Below are 26,187 nucleotides of genomic sequence, written 5' to 3' on the forward strand. Positions count from 1 at the left end.
TCATTGGACATTAAATTACTTTCTTGGAAAGTTTTGTTTCTTTTGGCCATCTCTTCTGCTAGAAGAGTTTCTGAATTATCTGCTCTTTCTTGTGAGTCTCCTTTTCTGATTTTTCATCAGGATAAGGCGGTGTTGCGAACTTCTTTTACATTTTTACCTAAGGTTGTGAATTCTAACAACATTAGTAGAGAAATTGTGGTTCCTTCATTATGTCCTAATCCTAAGAATTCTAAGGAGAAATCATTGCATTCTTTGGATGTAGTTAGAGCTTTGAAATATTATGTTGAAGCTACTAAGAATTTCCGAAAGACTTCTAGTCTATTTGTTATCTTTTCCGGTTCTAGGAAAGGTCAGAAGGCCTCTGCCATTTCTTTGGCATCTTGGTTAAAATCTTTAATTCTTCATGCCTATATCGAGTCAGGTAAAACTCCGCCTCAAAGGATTACAGCTCATTCTACTAGGTCAGTTTCTACTTCCTGGGCGTTTAGGAATGAAGCTTCGGTCGATCAGATTTGCAAAGCAGCAACTTGGTCTTCTTTGCATACTTTTACTAAATTCTACCATTTTGATGTGTTTTCTTCTTCTGAAGCAGTTTTTGGTAGAAAAGTACTTCAGGCAGCTGTTTCAGTTTGATTCTTCTGCTTATAATTTCAGTTTTTTTCATTATAAGATTTAAACTTTATTTTGGGTGTGGATTATTTTCAGCGGAATTGGCTGTCTTTATTTTATCCCTCCCTCTCTAGTGACTCTTGCGTGGAAGATCCACATCTTGGGTAGTCATTATCCCATACGTCACTAGCTCATGGACTCTTGCTAATTACATGAAAGAAAACATAATTTATGTAAGAACTTACCTGATAAATTCATTTCTTTCATATTAGCAAGAGTCCATGAGGCCCACCCTTTTTGTGGTGGTTATGATTTTTTTGTATAAAGCACAATTATTCCAATTCCTTATTTTTTATGCTTTCGCACTTTTTTCTTATCACCCCACTTCTTGGCTATGCGTTAAACTGATTTGTGGGTGTGGTGAGGGGTGTATTTATAGGCATTTTGAGGTTTGGGAAACTTTGCCCCTCCTGGTAGGAATGTATATCCCATACGTCACGAGCTCATCGACTCTTGCTAATATGAAAGAAATGAATTTATCAGGTAAGTTCTTACATAAATTATGTTATTTCAGCTGAGAAATTAAATCCAAACAAAAATAAGTTTTTCTTATAAATCTCAAGAAAAAAGCTTAAATCATTAGCAGAAGAATCAAACTGAGACAGCTGCCTGAAGAACTTTTCTACCAAAGACTGCTTCAGAAGAAGCAAATACACCAAAATGGTACAATTTAGTAAATGTATGCTAAGAAGACCAAGTTGCTGCTTTGCAACTCTGATCCACCGAAGCTTCATTCTTAAAAGCCCAAGAAGTGGCAACTGATCTAGTAGAATTAGCTGTGATCCTCTGAGGCGGAGATTGCTCCGCCTCCAAATAAGCTTTGTGAATCAAAAGCTTTAACCAAGATGCCAAAGAAATGGCAGAGGCTTTCTGACCTTTCCTGGAACCAGAAAAAAACAATAGACTAGAAGTCTTTCTGAAATCCTTAGTAGCTTCAACATAGTATTTTAAAGCTCTTACAACATCCAAAGAATGTAAAGATCTTTCAAGAGCATTCTTAGGATTAGGACACAAAGAAGGAACAACAATTTCCCTACTAATGTTGTTAGAATTCACAACTTTAGGCAAAAATTTAAATGAAGTCTGCAAAACAGCTTTATCCTGATGGAAAATCAGAAAAGGAGACTCACTAGAGAGAGCAGATAACTCAGAAACTCTTCTAGCTGAAGAGATAGCCAAAAGGAACAACACTTTCCAAGAAAGTAGTTTAATATCCAAAGAATGCATAGGCTCAAAAGGAGGAGCCTGCAAAGCCTTCAAAACCAAATCAAGACTACAAGGAGGAGAGATTGGTTTAATAACAGGCTTGATACGAACCACAGCCTGAACAAAACAGTGAATATCAGGAAGTTTAGCAATCTTTCTATGAAATAAAACAGAAAAAGCAGAGATTTGTCCCTTCAAAGTACTTGCAGACAAACCTTTATCCAAACCATCCTAAAGAAATAGTAAAATTCTAGGAATTCTAAAAGAATGCCAAGAGATTTTTTGAGAAGAATACCATGAAATATAGGTTTTACAAACCCAATAATAAATCTTCCTTGAAACATACGAGCCTGTAGCATAGTATTAATCACTGAGTCAGAGAAACCTCTATGACTAAGCATTAAGCGTTCAAATTCCATACCTTCAAATTTAGCGATTTGAGATCCTGATGGAAAAACAGCCCTTGAAACAGAAGGTCTGGTCTTAAAGGAAGTGGCCAAGGTTGGCAACTTGACATCCGGAGAAGATCCACAAACCAAAACCTGTGAGGCCATGCTGGTGTTATCAGAAACACATACGATTGTTCCATTATGATCTTGGAGATCACCCTTGGAAGAAGAGGTGGAAAAATGTAAGCAGGTTGGAAAAACCATGGATCTGCCAATGCATCCACCATCTCTGCCTGAGGATCCCTGGACCTGGAAAGGTACCTGGGAAGTGTCTTGTTTAGATGGGAAGCCATCAGATCTATTTCTGGAAGACCCCACATCTGCACAATATGACAAAATGCATCTGGATGGAGAGACCACTCCCCCGGATGTAAAGTCTGACGGCTGAGATAATCCGCTTCCCAATTGTCTACACCCAGGATATGTATCGCAGAAATTAGACAGGAGTTGGATTCCGCCCAAGAAAGTATCCAAGATACTTCATAGCTAAAGGACTGCAAGTCCCACCCTGATTATTGACATATGCCACAGTTGTGATATTGTCTGTCTGAAAACGAATGAATTGTTCTCTCTTTAATAGAGGCCAAGCCTAAAGAGCCCTGAAAATAGCACGGAGTTCTAAAATATTGATTGGTAACCTTGCCTCTTGAGGATTCCAAACCCCTTGTGCTGTCAGAGACCCCAGACAGCTCCCCAACCTGAAAGACTTAAATCTATAGAGACTACAGTCCAGGAAGGACAAACAAAAGAGGCCCATTGAATAATACGATGGTCTAACCACCAAGTCAGAGAGAGTTGAGTGTTGGGATTTAAGAATATCAAATGTGATATCCGAGTATAATCCCTGCACCATTAATTCAAAGGGGATCGCATCTGATGCTGCAGTCATGAGACCTAAAACTTCCATGCACATAGCCACTGAAGGGAATGATAGAGACTGAAGGTTTAGAAAGGTTGAAACCAACTTTAAACGTCTCTTGTCTGTTAAAGACATAATCATGGACACTGAATCTATCTGGAAACCTAAAAAGCTGACCCTTGTCTGAGGAATCAAGAAACTCTTTGGTAAATTGATCCTCCAACCATTTCTTTGAAGAAACAATACTAGTTGATTAGTGTGAGATTCTGCTAAATGAAAAGATTAAGCCAGTACCAAGATATCGTCCAAAAAAGGAAACACCGCAATACCCTGCTCTCTGATTACAGATAGAAGGGCACCGAGAACCTTCAAAAAGATTCTTGGAGCTGTCACTAGGCCAAATTGAAGAGCGAAAAATTGGTAATTCTTGTCTAGAAAAGAGAATCTCAGAAACCGATAGTGGTCTGGATGAATTGGAATGTGAAGATATGCATCCTGTAAGTCTATTGTGGACATGTAATGACCTTGCTGAACAAAAGGCAGAATAGTCCTTATAGGCACCATCTTGAAAGTTGTGACTCTTACAAAATAATTAAAAAACTTCAGATGGGGGGCGGAGCTAGCTGCCTAACTGGAGAGACGTGCATTGCAGGAGCTCTCCCTTAACTAAGCGATTTAAGCATAAATTTAGTCATCCTAATCATACAAAAGGTGTTTTATTTCACCCCAGATCTTCCACTAGTTCGACCCTTGTGACTGGTTGGGGAATACTGAAGCCTTTGGGATATAAAACGGAAGACAACTGTGCTGCTGCCTGGAAGCTCCGCTTCGGCATCGGAAGAGTGACCTCGCAATCAGCGGAGGTGTTCGCTGGCAACCCCACACTCCAGCTAACTATACCATCCTGAGTTATCAGCAAGCTACTTCCCTGCCTGTTTACCCCTGCTGCCCGGAGGGTCGGGGCTCCGCTCCGGTGCAGCAGCTTCACACCATACAGACATCAGTGAGAGCGACGCGGCCTGACACTACCGGCAAGTGAATCTCCTCTGGCAGAAAGTCCTACCTTGACATCCTAGTGGCGAGCAGTGTCGGAGATCGGCCTGGCTGTGACCGGTACTGGGCTGTAGGGTGAGCGGCCTCGGGGCCACACTGTGAGCGGAGCTGCGCCGCTGACTTTTTGGCGCGAATCCCCGCCATCTTGAGGCCTGGGTCTCTACATCATCCCGGCCTTACATCTCGACCACCAGCGGAGTGAACAGGATCTGGCCACCGCCAAGCTCCCGTAGGAAAAGAAGAAGAGAGGTAAGAGAGTATAGCGAAGGGGCTATTGCACAACACCTCTCCCGTGACTGGAGGCCAACAAGCTTAGACCCTTATCACAACGCGGCCATTAGCCGGATCACACCATAACTGGCTCCCTGACTAGCGTTACCTCTGAGTCATTTACTATAGTTCACTCATATTAAGATTAAGCATATACTATCAGGGGAGCAGATCTGCCACACTTTATCCCCCCATAGCCCTGAGGACCACATTAACCCTCAACAGATTGCTGCCATACATGTGAACTCATCAGCTTGCAGCATTGAAAGTTAGGGGACATAAAATAAAAACAAAAATCAAACTCTGCCTTGTTGATTCCAGGATATAGCCTCACTGTCTGGTTTCTACAGGGGGAAAAGTCTACCCAATAAACAAAGTCCAAGTAAACGACCACCTAGCAGTATTAAAGCTGCAATATTACGGGTAACATCTGGGCCTCTCCTTTCAGCCAGGCCTACAGCCTAACATTATACCAGCCCCACGTGGGACATACCTCACAGCAATAAGTCCTTACATCTTACACGGCCCACAAACCACCTGATCTAAAGTGGTACCGAGACACGATTCCATCATAGAGCATTTGTGCTCCACACTGTTTAACAGAGATAATAAATACTGTACTTGGGCCTAAACTGCTCTGGGATCAGACCACTAAGTGTAAAACCCCCACAGGCAAATATTTGTGCCATAAAGCATCTCCTCTGTTACTGGCATTTATACTTTACACTGAACTGTTTACCTTCCGAGGGACTGCAACCTCTTAATAAATATATTTTGGCAGCCTATACCCAGAGGGCGACCACAGAGCCTGTTTAAACATATTAACCTTTTCTAATAGCAGCTTGAAATACAGGCAGCATCCCCTTTGCAGGAACACTAACTCTACGCACATAAGCCTCAGAGGAGCGCAACTACTGGGACATATTCCACCTTTGTCACTCTAACAGCTAGTGTATGTTGCATGAATTAAGGAATAAATGTGAAAGGCTGCTGCGTCAGTGCAATTGTCCTTAGGCATGATGCCTATGGTGTAGTGTCATCTAATAACATCTCTTTCCTTCCACAGGCTTCTCTGTAGACCCTAATTAGTTATTGTCCTCAACCCCCCCGGGGCCTTGTTTATTGTCTTACTTATCTGCATTACCTACTTGTGACATATCATCTGACTTTTGGTGGCTACTGTCTGACCCCTCACCTCTCCGCTCCCGCCCGGCTTGTCCGGGTGGGTCACTTCCAACTTCCTTTTTCCCTTCCTTCGGGTCGTATCCCCTACTCCCTGTCACCAGACTACTTGCTGAGGCCCATTCTGGCCTTTCTTTTTTTTTTCTTTTTTTGTATTGCATTGCACTGGTTTACATTCAATAGGTGAACCCCAACTGGCCCCCCCTTTCCGGCCCTGCTTGTCTGGGCTGGTCACTTCCCTCTCTCCTTTTCCCTTCCGTAAGGTCGTACCCCCTATTCCCGGGCCAGAAGGGGACTTACCACAATTTTACCCATAAATTCTGGAGTGAATTTACCTCTGACCTGTGTCTGGGAGGTCTCGCCGGCCCTCGCCCCCCGGTGGCGGCCTATTCTCTTTTGCAAACTGGACCTGTGGTCATTTAATCCCTGGTGAGGTGGCCGTCATGGAGGGGTAGGGGTCGGGGAGGCCGTCTGGGCCCCTCTCTGTGTACTGTCTAATGTGATTACTTGCTCATGTTCTTATTTTTGTAACCCCCTGTGAATCCAACCTCTGGTGTCACCACTAACTTACCTGCCCTGTGTCTGCTCTTGCCTCACGGACTCTCCCTTTGCCACAATCTCAAAATGCCTCATACGATCAGACGAACCACTAAAACACCTGGTGCGGTGAAAAAAACGGTGATAGATCACTTCTCTCTACCACGAAAGGAGCTGGAAGATGACTCTAATGATGGCCTAAGTGGGTCAGAATCTCTGGGAGATGGTTCTCAGCATGATGCTTTGTCAAACCCCAGGTCTCAGCACTTCATTACTGAGGATACCCTTCAGAAGATGCTCCTTAACCAAACTCGCTTCATCACCAAAGAAATTCAAAAAAACCACGCCGAACTCAAAAAAGACATTTCAGAAATAGGAGAAAGGGTGGACTCTCTGGAAAGGCGGCAGGATGATATCGTTACGGATCAATCCAACCTCTTGGCCTATTCTGAATCGTTGGCTGACCAGCTGAGTCAGCTCGAGTTTAAACTGGCGGATGTTGAGGATAGGGCCCGCAGAAATAATATCAGATTTCGGGGTATACCGGAGGACATTACACCAACAGACTTACAGGGTTTCCTCCAAGAGCTCTTCGATGGCCTGTTGGGTCCTGTGGAGGGCCTAACTTCTACTATTGAAAGAGTTCACAGAGCCCTACGCCCCAGGTCCGTCTCGCAAGAAAAGCCAAGAGATGTTATAGCATGTTTTCACAGTTTCATCTTTAGAGACAAGCTGATGCAGGCCGCCTCCCGTAAGCCTCAGTTGCCAGAAAAGTTCCAAACCATCCAGCTTCTCCCCGACTTGTCGGCTCACACCCTACAATTCAGAAGGCAGTACCAACCAGTCACACTGGCTCTCAGAAATGCTGGCATCAGATACAGATGGGGGTACCCGTCCAAGTTGTTAATTACAAGGGATAATCAAACCCACATAATTTCTTCACTGGCCCAGGGCACTGTATTGCTAGCACAGTGGGGTCTCACCAAAGGAGACACGACGGAACCTATTCCCATTAAGGCAAAACTGAGGGCCACTGCCCCAGAATGGTCAGCTAAGGATCAGCGCTCCAAAAGGCAAAAAACGCAGCAGACACAGGACTCTCTGGGTCCTCAAGACCCCTCCTCTTGAATGTATGGCACCATTGGTCAACATCAGCTTTAACCTGACATCATGACCTAACATAGTACCCACCCGTTGTGGAGGGTCCTACTTTATGTGCATATTTACGTTACCAGTGTTTATATATGTTTTCTAATACTATATGGGATCAACCCAGCATAGGTCGGCCCACGTTGGGTCTTAAGTTACAGTCAATATTATTATTTTTTCCTTTTTGTATTTCATGTGCAGGTTTGCACTATCAGTGTTTATGTATGCTTTCTAACTCTATATGTGGTCAAACCCAGCACAGGTCATTCATCTCTAAATGAATAGGCATAGTATTACCTCCACCCTTTAGATAGCACAAGAATTTATTCTTTCTCAACATGTTATGACTGACTTTATACTTACCTAGTCTGGATGCTTCGTACCTTACTTAGGTTCGTTATGGTTGTATGTACATCTCCATTGCTGATTTCACAGGTTTAATTTATGTTTATATATTTCTTTGTATCCTCCACGTGTGCACAGAGGGGGGCCGATGGAATCGGCTCTCTCTCTGTTCCTATTCCTAGCTCCCCCCCCCATATAGGTAGCCCACGCCAGGGTTCCACATAGGTGAACTATTTTCACCTCATTTCCCATCACAACACCTCTGAACTGCCTTCTTACCCTATTTTCCCCCCCTAACCCCTTCCTTTCGTTTTCCATTCTATCCCCTGCCCACAGGCCAAGGCCGAGAGATGGTGCACTCTTTAAAGGTGCTCACACACAATGTCAGGGGGCTTAACTCCCCCTTTAAAAGGAGTCTTTTGTCTCGTGAACTTAAATTTCACAACCCCGACGTGGTCTTCCTGCAGGAGACTCACTGGCAGTCGGGCGCCAATCAATATTTTCACTCCCGTTCCTATAAAGTCCTGGAACACTCACCCTTCTCCAAAAAAGCTAGAGGGACGGCCATCCTGCTCCACAACAGGATCGCCTACGAGCAAATTTACGCACTTACTGACCCTCAAGCCAGATATACAATCCTGGTTTGTAAACTGGACCATGTCCTTCATACATTGGTCTCCGTTTATCTCCCCAATTCCCGGCAACCTGCATCTCTTCGTACTATTTTGCAGACGCTTGATACGATCAAGCAAGGGAGGGTCTTGATCGCGGGAGACTTCAATATGACATGGGAGCCAACTCTCGACCGCAAACAGCTTCAAGCTGGCAGTAAACCTTCACAAGAGACATATGTTTCTGCCCAATTTAGGGCAGTAATGTCACAATTTGGATACTTCGACATTTGGAGAAGTTTACATCCCAACGATAGGGACTTCACCCATTTCTCTATCCCCCACAAAACTTACTCCCGGCTGGACTACATCTTTTGTCAGGCTGGGTCTTTGGACTCGGTCTCCCGCTCCAGCATCCCCCTCTGTTCCTGGTCAGATCATGACCTTGTAACGGCAGGGCTGTTTCTCTCAGATAGATTGCCTAGTAAATCCAATTGGTGCCTCCCTAGGCACATTTTGGCTGATATCCCGTTCAGAGAGGAATTAAGACGGGACCTGACTGAACTGTTAGTCTGTAATGACAATGGTCAGACCTCAGACGATATTCTCTGGGGCGCGATCAAAGCAATTATCAGGGGCCTTATCATTCGCAAACAAGGAGCACTGAGAAAGCAAGCGGGCCTTACCCTTGCGCAGGCACACGCAAAACTCAGATCCTTGGAATCCCTGAATCGCACTTCCATTAGCCTCGAGGTAGCTGCGCAGATTACTACAGTTAAGGAGCATATCAACCTCCTAGAGCTCCGCCGCACACAAATTAATCTCAGCAAACTAAAACAGTTATACTATTACAAAGGTAATAGACCTGACACTATGCTTGCCAATAAGCTCAGGCATAAGCATAGTAACTCCTGCATCTCCCAGATCAATTATAATGGCAAGTTGCATAAGAGGCCCTCTCAGATTGGAGAATGTTTTGCTGACTTTTACTCCAAACTTTACAATATCGAAAATTCGGAGACTCTCACCCCAACTTCTAGCCAGGACACCAGAGACTTCCTGGCCTCTGCTAACCTCCCCACTCTTACTACAGAGCAACAAGACTCTCTCACAGCTCCTTTCTCTTTGGCGGAGATTAAGCTAACGATAAAAAATCTAAAACCCTTCAAGGCTCCAGGGCCTGATGGCTTTTCTGCCCAGTTTTATAAAGTATTTGTCAATGAATTATCCCCCTACTTGCAGAGGTTTTTTGCCTTAGCAAGTGATGAAGGTTCCTTGAAGGAGGAATTCTTGAAGGCAGCCATAGTCACTCTGCCAAAACCAGATAAGGACCCTTCGTCCTGTGCAAGCTACAGGCCAATTTCTTTAATTAACGTGGACGTGAAGGTTTACTCAAAAATCCTTGCCAACCGTATTAGCAGGCTTCTCCCGCACCTTATAGGTCCGGATCAAGTGGGGTTCATTCATAGGCGCGAGGGGCCGGACAATACTAGGCGCCTTGTTAATATAGTGTGTGAATCTACCAGAATGCAGAAGCCTTTCTCGGTTATCTCTTTGGATGCCGAAAAGGCTTTTGATCGCATCCGCTGGTCCTACTTGTGGGAAACCCTCAAAACCTTTAATTTCCCTCAGTCCACATGCAGGGCTATCCAGGCGCTATACTCTGCCCCGTCGGCCGTTGTTAGAGGTCTTGGCTTTCAGTCTGACCCCTTCAACATCTCCAATGGTACTAGACAGGGGTGCCCCCTGTCTCCGCTGTTGTTTGCCCTCGCGATCGAGCCCTTGGCTGCCCTCATCCGGAACGATGCCTCCCTTCCAGGGATAATGCTCTCAGGCACTCTACAAAAAATTGCGCTATTCGCAGATGATATCACAATCTTCACTGCGGACCCCGGTAGAGCTGTCCCCAGACTGTTGGATGTTCTGAAGACTTTTGGTGACCTCTCATTTTATAAATTGAATACTCAAAAGACAGAGATATATTGGTGGGGATACCCCCACAATTACATTAACAGTTTAAAGAAAAGGTATAACTTCAAATGGTCACAGGAGCAGGTCACACACCTGGGGGTTAGAATATCCAACAATGCCTCAAAAATGGTCAAGGATAACTACATCCCCTTGCTGTCAGAACTGAGATCCTTAAAAAACGCTTGGGATCACAAGTCCATCTCGTGGATGGGGCGTATAGCCTCTATCAAAATGTCTTTCCTCCCTAAGCTCACCTACTTGTTTAGGTGCCTTCCCATCAGAGTCCCTATGTCACTCTTGCTACAATTCCAGAGTGAAATAACAAAGTTTATTTGGAAGGGCTTGACCCCCAGGATAGCTCAAAAAAACCTGAAATTCCCCATACATCTAGGAGGCCTGGCTTCCCCCTCTGTGGTAAAATACTACGAGGGGGCCATGCTTACACACATTTCCCAGTGGGGAGTTCTTCAGTCCCGCGACAAATGGCGCGAGATTGAACAGGCCTCTTTACCCCATAATGTCCTGCTCAAGGATATTATCTGGACTCCTCCACACAGTCGCAGAATTTTAGGTATCAGCAATCTAGTCATCACAGAATGCCTTCAGGTCTGGGACAAGATCCGGCATCGCCAACTAATTGTCCCCCACCCTTCCCCTGCCACTTCGGTGGCTGGTCTGCTCTCTGGGTTGGCTGATACTCACCCGAATATATGGGCCAGACTAGGGATTCGGCGGGTCGCGGACTTCTGGTCCGCATCACAGCCCGATGGCTTTATAGACCCGACTCTCCTGGGCTCCCCTGGGGACATTCCTCTGGTCCTCTTTTTCGAAACTATCAGGATTAAAAGTCTCCTGAGAAGTTGGGGTTTTCTCCCCACTACCTCTCGTCAGTCCACCCCATGGGAGTCTGTCTGGAAGACGGGTCACAGACTTATCCGGCCATTATCGTTCCATTACAGGACTCTTGATGGCACTGTCCCACCTGAAATTGCCCCGCACTTGCAGATCTGGGATGCTTTATTGCATTCTCAAATCTCGGTAGACGCCTGGCAAAGGGCCATCCTTCTGACGAAAAAAACCCTCCATTGCATCACTATGTTCGAAACTTATTACAAGGTGATTTCTCACTGGTACCTGGTTCCCACACGCCTAGCAAGGATGTACCCAGGTGTGTCACCTCTTTGCTGGAGGAACTGTGGTTTGCAGGGCACTATGCTCCACATTTGGTGGGAATGCCCTAAAATTACTTTCTTATGGTCTCAAGGTTTCCGCGCCCTTACTGATTTTGGAATCAGAATTCCGCCTGGCCCGGCTACTGCTTTGCTCCACCTGGGCCTACAGGATCTACCTAAGCATCAAGCTATCTTCAGTACCTACTTATTGGCCTCTATTAAGACTAACCTGGCTAGGTCCTGGAAAAAAGAAAACCCCCCCTCATGGAACGAGATTGAGAAAACCATGGCCTTCATATACACCATGGAAAAGACTATATATTTTGATTTAAACAAACTGGATATATTCGAACTTGCTTGGGCAGATTGGAAAGACAAGTTTGATACTTCCTGGAGCCCTCCTGTCACGTCCTAAAGCCTACAGCCTGACTCTTCTTGATCTATCTACCATCTTCCTCATTATTTCCCTCTCCTCTTCTGTACTCCCCCCCCCCCTCCTTCCCCCTCCCCCCCTCCCTAGACTTTGTTCTGACCTCAAGACAGGTGTTGTGTTATATAGGTTCCTTTTCAGACATCCCATTTGTCCTCAGACTAATGTAAGATGCCATCTCTCCACCAGGGGAGTCCATCTAATCTTATTAATATTTATTGTTTCTCATCTTTGGGACCCCTGGCTCTATTTATAACCATATACTCCTGTATGCCATTAATGTTGTGTTTGGGACCTGCGTGTCCCTCATTGTTACTCCTATAAGTTTGAAAATAAATAAAATTTTGTTTAAAAAAAAAAAAAAAAAAAACTTCAGATCCAGAACTGGTCTGAATGAATTTTCCTTCTTTGGGACAATGAATAGATTTGAATAAAAACCCAGACCCTGTTCCAGAAGTGAAACTGGTACAATTACACCTGAAAGCTCCAGATCTGAAACACTCTTCAGAAAGGCCTGAGCTTTCCCAGGATTTGTTGGAACGTGAGAGGGAAAGAATCAACTCACAGGAGGTCTTATTCTGAAACCTATTGGATACCCCTGAGAGACAATGTTCTGAATCCAATGATTCTGAACAGAATCTGCCCAAATGTCTTGAAATAATTTAAATCTTCCTCACACATTAGAACTGGATTGAGGGCCGCACCTTCATGCAGTCTTGGGGGCTGGCATTGGTTTCTTATAAGGCTTGGATTTATTCCAACTCGAAGATGGCTTCCAATTGGAACCAGAGTCCTTCGGGGAAGGAATGGTTTTCTGTTCTCTATTCTGACGAAAGGAATGAAAACGATAAGAAGCTTTAGATTTACCCTTAGATTTTTTATCTTGGGGCAAAAAAACTACCTTTCCCCCAGTAATAGTGGAAATAATAGAATACAACTGAGAACCAAATAAATTATTACCCTGGAATGATAGAGATAGTAATATAGATTTAGATACCATATCAGCATTCCATGATTTGAGCCATAAAGCTCTTCTAGCTAAAATAGCGAAAGACATAGATTTAACATCAATCTTGATGATATCAAAAATAGCATCACAGATAAAATGATTAGCATGTTGAAGCAAACAAACAATGCTAGTGTAACGTATCTACTCACTATCCAAGTGAGGTTAGAGTTATTTGACAATAAGACACAATATTTATACCTAAACTTAAGCTGTTCCTTTAATGCAGAGTCAAGTTAGGATACAATGTAGCTTATATGTGTGTCACGAAGACAACTGCAGCCAACATGTTGACTTTGTGACTTAGTATTGCCAATAAAAGGTATCTCTAAACATATAGATTGATGTCAGAAATAAGGATTAACTGGCAAGTCAGACTGTGCAAGGTATACGGTATTACTATGAGTCAGCATATAACAGGTAATATCCAGAGGGTGTTAAGGCATACATAGGATAACCAGGCTTTAGTACAATGTTCAGGCTGGTAAACGAATAAGACAGGTACGTGTACACTTACTAGATAAGTACAATAATCCACAGGGGAAATCGTCAAATACAACCTGTCAGCATGTGAGTGGCTGTAGGGACAGAGGATAGAGCGGCAGTAGCTGATGACGTCAGAAGCTGGATGCGAGTCTCCGGTCTAAGTGCGGTACTGCTTGCTGAGCTGAGAAGGCAAAACTTACAATGAGAGGTGAGCCAGTCACAGCTTGTAGTTAAGTTCAGGTAGCGAAGTTATCAGCACAATCTGGGAGAGGCTGAAAGAGTTTAGTATCTCATAATCCTGAGATTTAGCTGAGATAGCTAGAGACGATGCAGAGCACAGGTTGCATGTTACCACATTAAACTAGCAATCAGAGTTCTGTGGGAGGAGCTTAAATAGCTGAACAACCTGTTAGAAAGGTATACTTAAAGAGACAAGCACCAATAGGCATGTTGAAGTGAAGGAACATGACATAGCCCCCCCAGAAGGAAACCTCAACAAGGTTTCAAGGAGACGGCCTGTCCGGATGCCGTCGGTGAAAAAGGGAAACTTGTTTGGGTGCAGAGAGGTTAGTGGCAGATTTCCAGGAGTCACCCTTATGATCGGAACCACGCCAATGAATGAGGTACTCCAGTTGTCCGTTGCGTAAGCGAGAATCCAGGATGCTATGAACCTCAAACTCAGAATCATTGGAAGAATCCAGGAGGGAATGGGAAGAAGTATATGTGGAGGTACAGGGCTTAATCAGAGAGATGTGGAAAGTTGGATGAATCCGGTACGAATGGGGCAGTTGTAAGGTGACCGTAACAGGATTTGGAAGAGCAATTATGGGGAAGGGACCAATAAATAAATTCCCCAATTTCTTGTTCTTTGTAGAGAGCCAAACATTTTGTCCAATATGATAGGTTGGTTGTGACCTATGGCAGAGATCGTAATACTTTTTATACGTTGCTTGTGCATGTTTGCTGTTGTGTTCAATAACAGAGAAGGCTTGTGAGATATCATTGATGTTATCATTAACTTGAGGGCAAGAGTTTTGAATCCATGGGAAGTAATGAAAATGGGGATGTACTCCGTAATTAATGAAGAAGGGAGTATGACCAGTGGATGAGTTAGTTGCATTATTGTAGGCGAATTCAGCAAGTCGCAGGTATTAAGACCAAGAATCCTGCTGTTGTGAGCAGTAACAACATAGGTACTGTTCAAGCCATTGATTTGTTCTCTCCGTTTGGCCATTTGTCTGAGCATGGTAAGAGGTGGTAAGCTTTTGGGTAATATGTAAAGATCTGCACAGCTCCCTCCAGAACCTGGAGGTGAACTGAGAACCTCTGTCCGAGAGTATGGATGTTGGAAGGCCATGTAAACGAACTATTTCCTTAATAAAGTAGTGTGAAGTTTGAACCGCAGTGGGAATGGAAGCTGTAGGGATGAAATGTGCCATCTTTGAAAAGATATCAACAACGACCATTATGCAGGTGTAAGAGGAGGATTTTGGTAAATCAACTATGAAATCCATTGCAATGTCAGTCCAGGGTTTGCTAGGTACTGGGTAAGGCTGAAGCAGACCTACTGGCTTCATGTGGGAGGATTTGGAGCAAGAACAGAGAGAACAATCTGAGACATAAAGGATGACAGAGGATGTAAGGTAAGGCCACCAAAACGAACGCTGCAATAGATCTAAGGTTTTCCGGATGCCCAAATGACCAGCAAGGGGGGTATCGTGCACAGATTGTAAGGTTGAGATTATTAGATGCGGTGGTATGTATAGACGGTGGTTATGATTAAGCAAACCATCAGAAGCTTTATTGAGGAGATGTACTGGTTTGGTGGAATCCAATAGTTGACTGTTCCTAAGATCACAAGCTTGTACTGTGATTGAGGAAAGTATATTATGAGGTGGTACCACTGTTGAAGGAGGTACTGAGGTCACTGGTTTGGAGGGTATTCGAGATAAAGCATCAGCCTTGTCGTTTCTTGTACCGGGTCGGTATGTGATAACGTATTGAAAGCGCGAGAAGTATAAACTCCATTGAAGCTGTCGAGCCGAGAGAGACCTATTCATTTGTAGGTATTGAAGGTTTTTGTGGTCAGTGTAAACGACAATGGGTGAGGAGGAACCCTCCAGAAGGTGACGCCAGTGCTCAAAAGAACACTTAATGGTTAACAGTTCCTTTTCGCCAACTGGGTAATTAAAGGGACACTGTACCCAAATTTTTTCTTTCATGATTCAGATAGAGCATGTAATTTTAAGCAACTTTCTAATTTACTCCTATTATCACATGTTCTTCATTCTCTTGTTATCTTTATTTGAAAAGCAAGAATTTAAGTTTAGATGCCGGCCCATTTTTGGTGAACAACCTGGGATGTCCTTGCTGATTGGACAGCACCAATAAACTAGTACTGTCCATGGTTCTGCACCACAAATTGGCTGGCTCCTTAGCTTAGATGCCTTCTTTTTCAAATAAAGAAAGCAAGAGAACGAAGAAAAATTGATAATAGGAGTAAATTAGAAAGTTGCTTAAAATTGCATGCTCTATATGAATCACAAAAGAAAAAAATTGGGTTCAGTGTCCCTTTAAGTTCAGCAGGTGTCATAAGTCTGGAAAAATAAGCCACTGGATGAAGGGGATGTTTGTAGGACTTACGTTGTGAAAGTATTGCACCAAGAGCAAAGTTAGAGGCGACAACCTCTAGCACGAACTGAAGGTTAGGATCAGGAAACTGGAGTATTGGCACAGTGGTGAAACTTGTCTTAAATAATTCAAAAACAGCTTGTGCACACTGTGTCCAAAGAAATTTAGTGTGTAATTTTGTGAGATCGGACAGGGGTTTGGTGATGGCTGCAACATGATGTATGAACTTACGATAAAAGTTTGCAAAACCTAAAAACCTCTGTAATTCTTTTTTAGATTTGGGAGTGGGACAGTCACGAATCGCACTAACTTTAGCATCTTCCATGCTGATACCAGTGTCTGTGATGTGGTAGCCTAGGAATGAAACTTCCTTAGTGTGAAAGGAACATTTCTCTAGTTTGGCATAGAGACTATGGCAACGTAAACGAGCCAGGACAGTTTTTACATGGGATATATATTTTGTTCTACATTCTGTGAAAAGATTAATATGTCGTCCAAATAGATGACTTTGTAGGTGTCAAGAATATCCCTGAATATGCTGTTTATGAAGTTTTGAAATGTAGCTGGTGCATTACATAAGCCGAATGGCATAACTGTATACTCAAATATATTGAGTTCTGAAAGCAGTCAGCCATTCGTCACCGGCTCTGATTTTGACGAGATTATAGGCACCTCTGAGCTCCGACTTTGTAAAAACCTTTGCACCACGTAATCTCTCTATGAGTTCTGGAATGAGGGGCAGTGGATACCTGTTCTTTTTGTAATTTTATTGAGCTGTCTGTAGTCAATAATAGGTCTGAGGGTCTGGTCTTTGTTTCTGACAAAGAAAATACTAGAGGCAGCAGGTGAGGTGGAAGGTCTGATAAAGCCCTTGTCTAAATTCTCTTGTATGTAGTTCTTTAAATGGTCAAGCTCAGGTTTTGAGAGTGGATAGATATGGCCTGAGGGAACTGTAGAACCAGGTAGGAGGTCTATAGGGCAATCATAGGATCTATGAGGTGGTAAGGACTGAGCTTGTGACTTACTAAAAACATCTGAGAATGCCTTATAGCAAGAAGGCAAAGAGGTATCTACCACTAGTGAGTTAAGAGAGTTAGGGTAGCAATTGGTGTAACAGTAAGTTGAAGTAAGAGATACAGACATGTGATCCCAAAGTAGGGTAGGCTGGTGTAACCTTAACCATGTGATACCTAAAATGACTGGGAAAACAGGAGAGGTTATTACATCAAAACAAATTTGCTCTGTATGCCCATGAGCAGACACCATGAGTAGGGTAACTGTTTGATGTAGAACTGGCCCTGAGGAAAGAGGGGTACCATCAACAACATTAAAAGACACAGGTGAACATTTTGCTACAATGGGAATTTTATTAGCTCTAACGAACTCTACATCTTTAAAATTCCTGCAAGCCCCAGAATCTACTAAACTTTCAGCTCTGACCGAGTGTCGACGCCACTGTAAAGAGAAAGACAAGAGAAAATAAGGTGCGTTTCTTATCTTGGGAGAAATATTGAGACAAAAAGGGGAGAACGTACCAGTCTTCTGTTTTAGCAGAGTAGGGCATTGCTTGACTTCATGATCCTTTGAGGCAGAATACATGCACAGGTTGAGAAGCCGCCTCCTGTTCTCTGCATGGGGAGTGAGCGGACCTTTAATGAAGCCGATCTCCATTGGGACGGTGGGTTATTGATCCTTAGATGCTGTAGGTGTGGGGTATGTGGATCTTCTGGAGCTGCTGTAGCAACCTCTCTTTTCCAAGCGGGGTTCTCTGACACGTCTATCAATAGAGATGGACAAAGTGTACAATCCATCTAAGGTGTGGGGAATCCCAATTCGTGATAGCTCATCTTTTATTTCATCTGTGAGACCCAAACGGAAGTGGTTCTTCAGTGAAGGTTCGTTCCATAAGGAGTTTCTGGCATGAATTTTAAACTGAGCAATGTAGTCTATAGTCTTCTACTAGCAAGCGATTTTGTTTTAATGCTCTTATGGCAGACTCAGCTGTGCTTTGCTTGAACGGGTCATTGTAGAGGGATGACATCTGTTTAAGAAAATCTTCCAAGGAGTTTAGTATGGGATCTTGTAATTCATAGAAAGAGTCAGCCCAAGCACGGGGCTCTGCCAAGAGAGGTAGGAAATAATGGTTAAGACTTTTAGTCTATCTGTGGAGTAAGTCTGAGGTTTAAGCTCGAAGAGAAGTAAGCAGGCGTTCTTGAATTCCCTGAATTGGGCTCTGTTGCCTGAGAATTTTTCTGGAAGACTAACTTAAGGTTCTGGCAGATTGTCTGCAGGAGGAACCTTGGCAGCATATAAATCTCTTAAGCACATTTTCACGGTCTCATTATCACTTTGCAGGTCTCTGATAGTCTGAGTCAAACTATCCAACCTCTGTGACAAATCAACAACTTGCTGTGCTAAATCGTCGGAAGACATTTCCAAGTTTTTATGGCTAGTTTAATTTGTAACGTATCTATTCACTATCCAAGTGAGGTTAGAGTTATTTGACAATAAGATACAATCACCTAGATTACGAGTTCTGCATTAGCCTTAAAAAGCAGCGTTAAGGGGTCCTTTTTTTTTTTTTTTTTTAATATTTTTTTTATTGAGGTAATGGAAAATAATCACAAAACAGAAAATGTGTCCAGGCACGGATCATAAACGAGAAGAATGGTTATACATTTCTCATATAGAAATTAAACTGAAACTGAAGCATTGAAAAACCAACATTACAATTATTAATGTCACTAAATTCAAACAAAAGCAGTGGCAGATGTATACAAATGAGAATCGTTATTAAATGATACATCAGGTTCAATTAGCAGAAACTAGCTACTAACATGATATAAAACAATATTCCTGAAACCATGAACATAAAGTGCAAGGTAGTTTATAGAGAACAAGAGTGTCTGGAACACATAACGAAAAAAAAAACCTCAGTTTTTATATAATATAATTAATGGTCCCTACCCTGATGTAGACGGTGCTCTATGAGCTAATAGCGGTATGATGTAGGGAGTTGGCTTTTGTCTGGCCTCTCTTGGGTCAGAGTATATGGGGGGAAATTCAGCGGGCAAGAGCCGCTCAGTATAAGGGGGGGGGATAATAAGGGGGGGGCGGAGCCTTTAGCAATAGCTGTATAGTATATCGGAGGTGAATATGGACAACTATAATTAGAAAAAATATAAATAAAATTCAGACATACTAGCTCAGTATAAGGGCTAAATATCTAGAGAAGGCTATATAAATCTGACAAGCTAGGGCAGAGTAATATGTTTGTGCCATAAGAGCTAGAGAGGACTAGAGGAGGCTATATGAAGCACTGATACCCTAGCGCTGTGCAAAATATATCTTGTAAGTGAAGGGCTAGCAGGTATCAGATTCTATATAGGAGTAATCTTGTACTGATAAATACACTTAGCTAGGCACATTAATCCACATATACAGTATATAGGGGTGAGAATGGCTCGGAGTGATTAAATTAAGAGGCATCTAACATAATGAGCCCAAACATTAAAGGATAAAGGAGCATTGCTACACATTCTAGAATTAGGGGGACCTACCTATATGCACTGAGGAGGGGGCACTCTGGCGAAACTATGTATCCCTCATGAGCATGCCTATTATAAGCTAGTATAGGGGTAAGAATGTTTAGAGTGGCTTGTAATAGATTTTGCCCTTATAAGTCTGTGTGGTCTCAATAACCTTGCTAAAGTAAAGTGTAGATAGAGATACAGTAAACGTGAACATCGATATTTATAGAATAGCCTCTAACATAAAATCGTCAGCTAGGTCATGTTGGATCTGAGCTATATTCTATAGGAGTAATATAGATATTCCCTCGGTACACTTGAGTATTAGGGGATACATATAATATAGTAGAGTAGATTGTAGGAGACTTTACTCTGGAATATCCCTGCGAATCATACAGCCAGTTAGAATATACAATATAGAGAGACCTTAGTAGGCTGCTAACAGATTTTTAAGTGCGACAAAGTGAAAGTGTATAATAAGGCAAGCTTACTGAAACAAAACTCTATAGGACTATATTACAGTGTTCAGCAAAATTGTAGAAACCCCTAATGGGGAGCTAACATAAACCTAAAATTACATAGGCGCAATTCTTCAGATATAAACTTTACAGCACGTGCTCTATGTTAGGAGAGGTGGTAAATTAATATAGGAGACCCCTATTATTGAGCACGCACTATCAGGTTTTTGTGAATAGTAAGTGAGGGCCCCAACAAGTGTGATACATTTGTGTGCATTGTAGGAGTCAGTAAAAATGCAAGAGGAGCCTCCCTCCTGACATAAATGAGGTTGAATATAGTCGGACTATGGTGGTATCCAGCAGCATGTAGTATGAAAATCTGTACACCAACAGGTGGTCAGTTTTGCCAGATACTATACAAACAATTAATGTTAACCAAAACTAACTTGATGTTAAATAAATGAAGAGGCACTGTCCAATACTGTCTAGTGAACAAGAGGGAGACCTCCTACCATAGGGAGGACAAGTTCCTTTAACTGTGAGCATACAATAGTATCTTGTGTAGAATAATTTACTAGAATCTAGAAGAGCTAACTATAAAGGCTATATTGCAGGAGTAAAGAAGCATGTGGTGTTAAGTAGGTCTAATAACTGGAACATCACTCTCATTCATGTATAACTATGAAAACATAATGATAAGCTAGAGCCCTGGCCATATAACATATGGAATGAAGTCCTGACCTCGTGCAACAATGTATGAACATTATAGAGATAAAACACACTAATACACTTATTAGCATAAATTGAAAATGTTAGAAAAACTGTGGTAGGACAAACAGTCGCATGGCCTAAACAAGCTCAGTTCTAAATGGTAAGGAAAACTGTCCCAACAATAACTAAATAAACACAACGAGTGCCCATGGAACCCCGCATCAGACAATTTAAATGTGTCATCATTAACAGTGACCTGTGGGGCTTGAGAAAAACTAAAAGCACTGCAAAAGTCACGTATAGAGTTTTCATCTGTTGTAGGGAAAGCAAACAGAAGAAGCGTTGCATCCCCTCATTAACCTATGCCGCATAAGGTAACTAAGCTGCAAATGCCTGTCAATTCCCATAGCTCAAATGTCCAGCCTGTAAGGGTTAAGTCTTTGCCAGCTACAGTGCGGTTTATGAAATCCGAAGGTGATAATCTCCCGGGGGAAATCGCAGCTGCAGGCCATCTGAAGATATTAGGCTTCTCTACATTTTGGTTTACTGCCGGTGGGACGTCACTGACTGACTCGGGGTGAGTTCTGGGCATAGAAGAGGTCTTACCAATATCGGAGCGCAGTCCAGGTTTCTCTCTAACAGGGCGCCGCTCCAAACAAGCATTCAAGGCAGACACTGTGACTGCCTGTACCTCTGAGGTCTTTCCGGAGTAGTAAGAGCTGACAGCCAGATAAGAGGAGCGCGATCCGGTTCTGCTCCGTGTTCTTTCAGGGTCCCCCACAGGTAAAGTGAGCTCCTGCTTCACCGGGATCGGTCTGGGCTCTGTGTCCGTTGTAAACTTAGAGAGGGGAGGTAGCTCAGCTAGTCTAGTCTCCTGACACTGCGACTCAATATCCCTCACTCTGGCTCTGCTTGATAGACATAGGTCTCCCTTATTCTGTGGCGCAGTTATTGCGTGACTGAGATCGCCGAAGTGGTGAAGTGCCTGTAGTTCTAGGGCCTTGAATAGAGCCCGGATCTGCAAGTAGGAGTCTTCTGCCATATTTGAGGAGGGTGTTTGGATAAGACTGAGCAGTGCGGTAGAGTAGGACAATGCTATACGATTGGTGGGCTAGCCACAGGGAGGTGAGGGGTCGATAGTGTTAGGCCGCAGATCTCTCAAACAGGCCAGGATTAGATTTCTGCTTGTAGGAACTCGAGGATGTTATATTTGGCTAGCTCCATGATATCCTCCATGTTAATATCATTAATTATGTAGCTGGATAGAGCATTGTGGAAGAGATAGGTACCATATTCTCAAATTAGCTGAGGAGCTTCCTAAAAGCACGTCTCTCTTAACGCCCGCTGGTATTACGAGTTTGGCAGGTACAGGTGTACCGCTCACTTTTCTTCCGCGACTTTTGGCTACCGCAAATCCCCTTATGTCAATTGTGTATCCTATCTTTTTAATGGGATTTGCCTAATGCTGGTATTACAAGTCTTGGAAGAAGTGAGCGGTGCAGCCTCTATCTCCAAGACTCCTACCGCATAAAAAAGTAGTAGTAGTTAAGAGTTTTATGGGCTAACACCGGAACATAAAGCTCTTAACTACAGTGCTACAAAGTACACTAACACCCATAAACTACTTATTAACCCTTAAACCGAGGCCCCCCCACATCACAAACACTATAATAAAATTATTTAACCCCTAATCTGCCGACCGGACACCGCCGCCACCTACATTATAGCTAGGAACCCCTAATCTGCTGTCCCTAACATTGCCAACACCTATATTATATTTATTAACCCCTAATCTGCCCCCCAAATGTCGCCGCCACCTACCTACACTTATTAACCCCTAATCTGCCGACCGGACATCGCCGCCACTATAATAAATGTATTAACCCCTAAACCGCCACAATCCCGCCTCACAAACACTATAATAAATTTTATTAACCCCTAATCTGCCCCCCCATGTCGCCGCCACCTACCAATTATTAACTCCTAATCTGCCGCCCCCAACGTCGCCGCTACTATAATAAAGTTATTAACCCCTAAACCTAAGTCTAACCCTAACACCCCCCTAAATTAAATATAATTTAAATAAAACGAAATAAATGTACTATAATTAAAGTGTCAGTAAACCTAAAAAATAATGTTATATAATTCTGCACATAGTGCAGAATTATATAACATTATTTTAGTGCTATCATTATAAAACCTTTTTTTCCATTTGAATTTTTGAATTTTTTAAAAATATGTAATCAGCCAATCCGATTGAAGTTCAATCCGATTGGCTGATTGGATCAGCCAATAAAATGCGAGCTGATTACTTTTGTAATTTAGTATAGGGTAGGGAATTTTATTATTTTGGGGGGCTTTATTATTTTATTAGGGGGCTTAGAATAGATGTAATTAGATTAAAATTCTTGTAATATTTTTTTATTTTTTGTAATTTAGTGTTTGTTTGTTTTTTGTAATATAGTTTAGTTTATTTAAAGGGACAGTAAACCTAAAATATAATGTTATATAATTCTGCACATAGTGCAGAATTATATAACATTATATTAGTGCTATCGTTATTAAACCTTATATTCCCTTATAATTTTTTTAAAATATGCCAGTTTTTCAGACCCGCTCTCTGTACTCTGCTGAGCGGGTCTGTTTTTATTCCACAGCGCATCGGGCCAGCTGTATAGTCACAGCCCGGCCCGACCGCGCCATAAAAGTAGGTGCAGCTCGCTCCTGCTGTCAGACAGAGCAGGAGCGAGCTGCACTTAGTTTTATGGCACGGTCAGGCCGGGACGTGTTAAAATAAATACAAAGTTGCCTGTAAAATAAATATAAATCCTAAAATAGCTACAATATAACTATTAGTTATATTGTAGCTATCTTATGGTTTATTTTATAGGTAAGTATTTATTTTTAAATAGGAATAATTTATTTAATTATAGTAAATTTATTTTGTTTTATTTAAATTATATTTAATTTAGGGGGGTGTTAGGGTTAGGGTTAGACTTAGGTTTAAGGGTTAATAACTTTATTATAGTAGCGGTGATGTTGGGGGCAGCAGATTAGGGGTTAATAATTGTAGGTAGGTTGCGGCGATGTTAGGGAGGGCAGATTAGGGATTAATAAAATTTATTATAGTGTTTGCGAGGCGGGAGTGCAGCGGTTTAGGGGTTAATACATTTATTATAGTGGCGGCGATGTTCTGTCGGCAGATTAGGGGTTAATAAGTGTAGGCAGGTGGCGGCAACGTTGGGGGCGGAAGATTAGGGGTTAATAAATATAATATAGGTGTCGGCGATGTTGGGGGCAGCAGATTAGGGGTTCATAGGGATAATGTAGGTGGCGGCGGTGTCCGGAGCGGCAGATTAGGGGTTAATAATATAATGTAGGTGTCAGCGATAGCGGGGGCGGCAGATTAGGGGTTAATAAGTGTAAGGTTAGGGGTGTTTAGTCTTGGGGTTCATGTTAGGGTGTTAGGTGTAGACTTAGAAAGTGTTTTCCCATAGGAAACAATGGGGTTGCGTTAGGAGCTGAACGCTGCTTTTTTGCAGGTGTTAGGTTTTTTTCAGCCAGCTCAGCCCCATTGCATCCTATGGGGAAATCGTGTACGGGCACGTTTTTCCAGCTTACCGCTACCGTAAGCAACATTGGTATTGAGGGTAGAAGTAGAGCTAAATTTGGCTCAACGTTCACTTTTATGAGGCTAACGCAGCCATGGAAAAAAAAAGGAGCGTTAGCCCCGCAAGTTTTTACCGACAAAACTCGTAATCTAGGCGAATGTTTATACCTAAACTTAAGCTGTTCCTTTAATGCAGAGTCAAGTTAGGATACAATGTAGCTTATATGTGTGTCACAAAGACAACTGCAGCAAACATTTACTGAGTGTTGATTTTGTGACTTAGTATTGCAAATAAAAGGTATCTCTAAACATATAGATTGATGTCAGAAATAAGGATTAACTGGCAAGTCAGACTGTGCAAGGTATACGGTATTACTATGAGTCAGCATATAACAGGTAATATCCAGAGGGTGTTTAGGCATACATAAGATAACCAGGCTTTAGTACAATGTTCAGGCTGGTAAACGAATAAGACAGGTACTTTTACACTTACTAGATAAGTACAATAATCCACAGGGGAAATCGTCAGATACAACCTGTCAGCATGTGAGACGAATCCTGAGAAACCGGAGCCGTTGCAAGCCTTGCTGTGAGCGGCTGTAGGGACAGAGCGGCAGTAGCTGATGATGTCAGAAGCTGGATGCGAGTCTCCGGTCTAAGTGCGGTACTGCTTGCTGAGCTGAGAAGGCAAAACTTACAATGAGAGGTGAGCCAGTCACAGCTTGTAGTTAAGTTCAGGTAGCGAAGTTATCAGCACAATCTGGGAGAGGCTCAAAGAGTTTAGTATCTCATAATCCTGAGATTTAGCTGAGATAGCTAGAGACGATGCAGAGCACAGGTTGCATGTTATCACATTAAACTAGCAATGAGAGTTCTGTGGGAGGAGCTTAAATAGCTGAACAACCTGTTAGAAATGTATACTTAAAGAGACAAGCACCAATAGGCATTTTGAAGTGAAGGAACATGACAGCTAGACAAATCAGGACCTGTTTCTTGTAGTGCTCAGCTATCCAACCAAAAAGTTGATGCCGCCGCAACATCAGCCATAGAAATGGCAGGCCTGAGAAAATAGCCAGAATGCAAATAAGCTTTCCTTAGATAAGATCCAATTTTCCTATCTAAAGGATTCTTAAAAGAAGTACTATCTTCCATAGGAATAGTAGTACGCTTGGCAAGAGTAGAAATAGCCCCATCAACCTTAGGGACATTTTCCCAAAACTCTAATTAAGAACCAGGCTTAGTCCATTCCTTAGCAATCACATCAGAAATAGCATCAGGAACAGGGAAACCCTCAGGAGTAATCACAGAAGGTTTATAAACAGAATTTAAACGTTTACTGTATTTGTTATCAAGAGGACCAGACTCCTCAAAATCCAAAGTAACCAACACTTCTTTCAACAAAGAACGAATATACTCAATCTTAAAAAGATAAGTTGATTTATCAATGTCAATGTCTGAAGTAGGATCTTCTGAGCCAGAGAGATCCTAATCAGAGGAGGATATTTCAGTATGTTGTCAGTTATTACAAAATTCATCAGTTTTATGAGAAGTTTTAAAAGACCTTTTATGTTTATTAGAAGGTGGAATACAGACATAGGGGGGTAGTTATCAAGCCGTCAACCTCAAATACGCTGGAATTCTGCAGAGTATTTGTGGTGAGGCTGATTCGCCTTAGTTATCAAAGGCTAGAGACCGGCAAAAGTAGAATTTAGTGACGTAAGCTTCGATCCGCCGGACTCAGTCCGACACATATCGATTCTTACGTCACTCCAGATGTTCCGCACACAAGTGCGGCAGAATCTGACTACTTTTGCTAGTTATCAGAAAACTAGCAGGTACGCTCGGCACTTTT

This window comes from Bombina bombina, chromosome 2 (genome assembly GCF_027579735.1).
Source record: "Bombina bombina isolate aBomBom1 chromosome 2, aBomBom1.pri, whole genome shotgun sequence".
Classification (NCBI taxonomy): domain Eukaryota; kingdom Metazoa; phylum Chordata; class Amphibia; order Anura; family Bombinatoridae; genus Bombina; species Bombina bombina.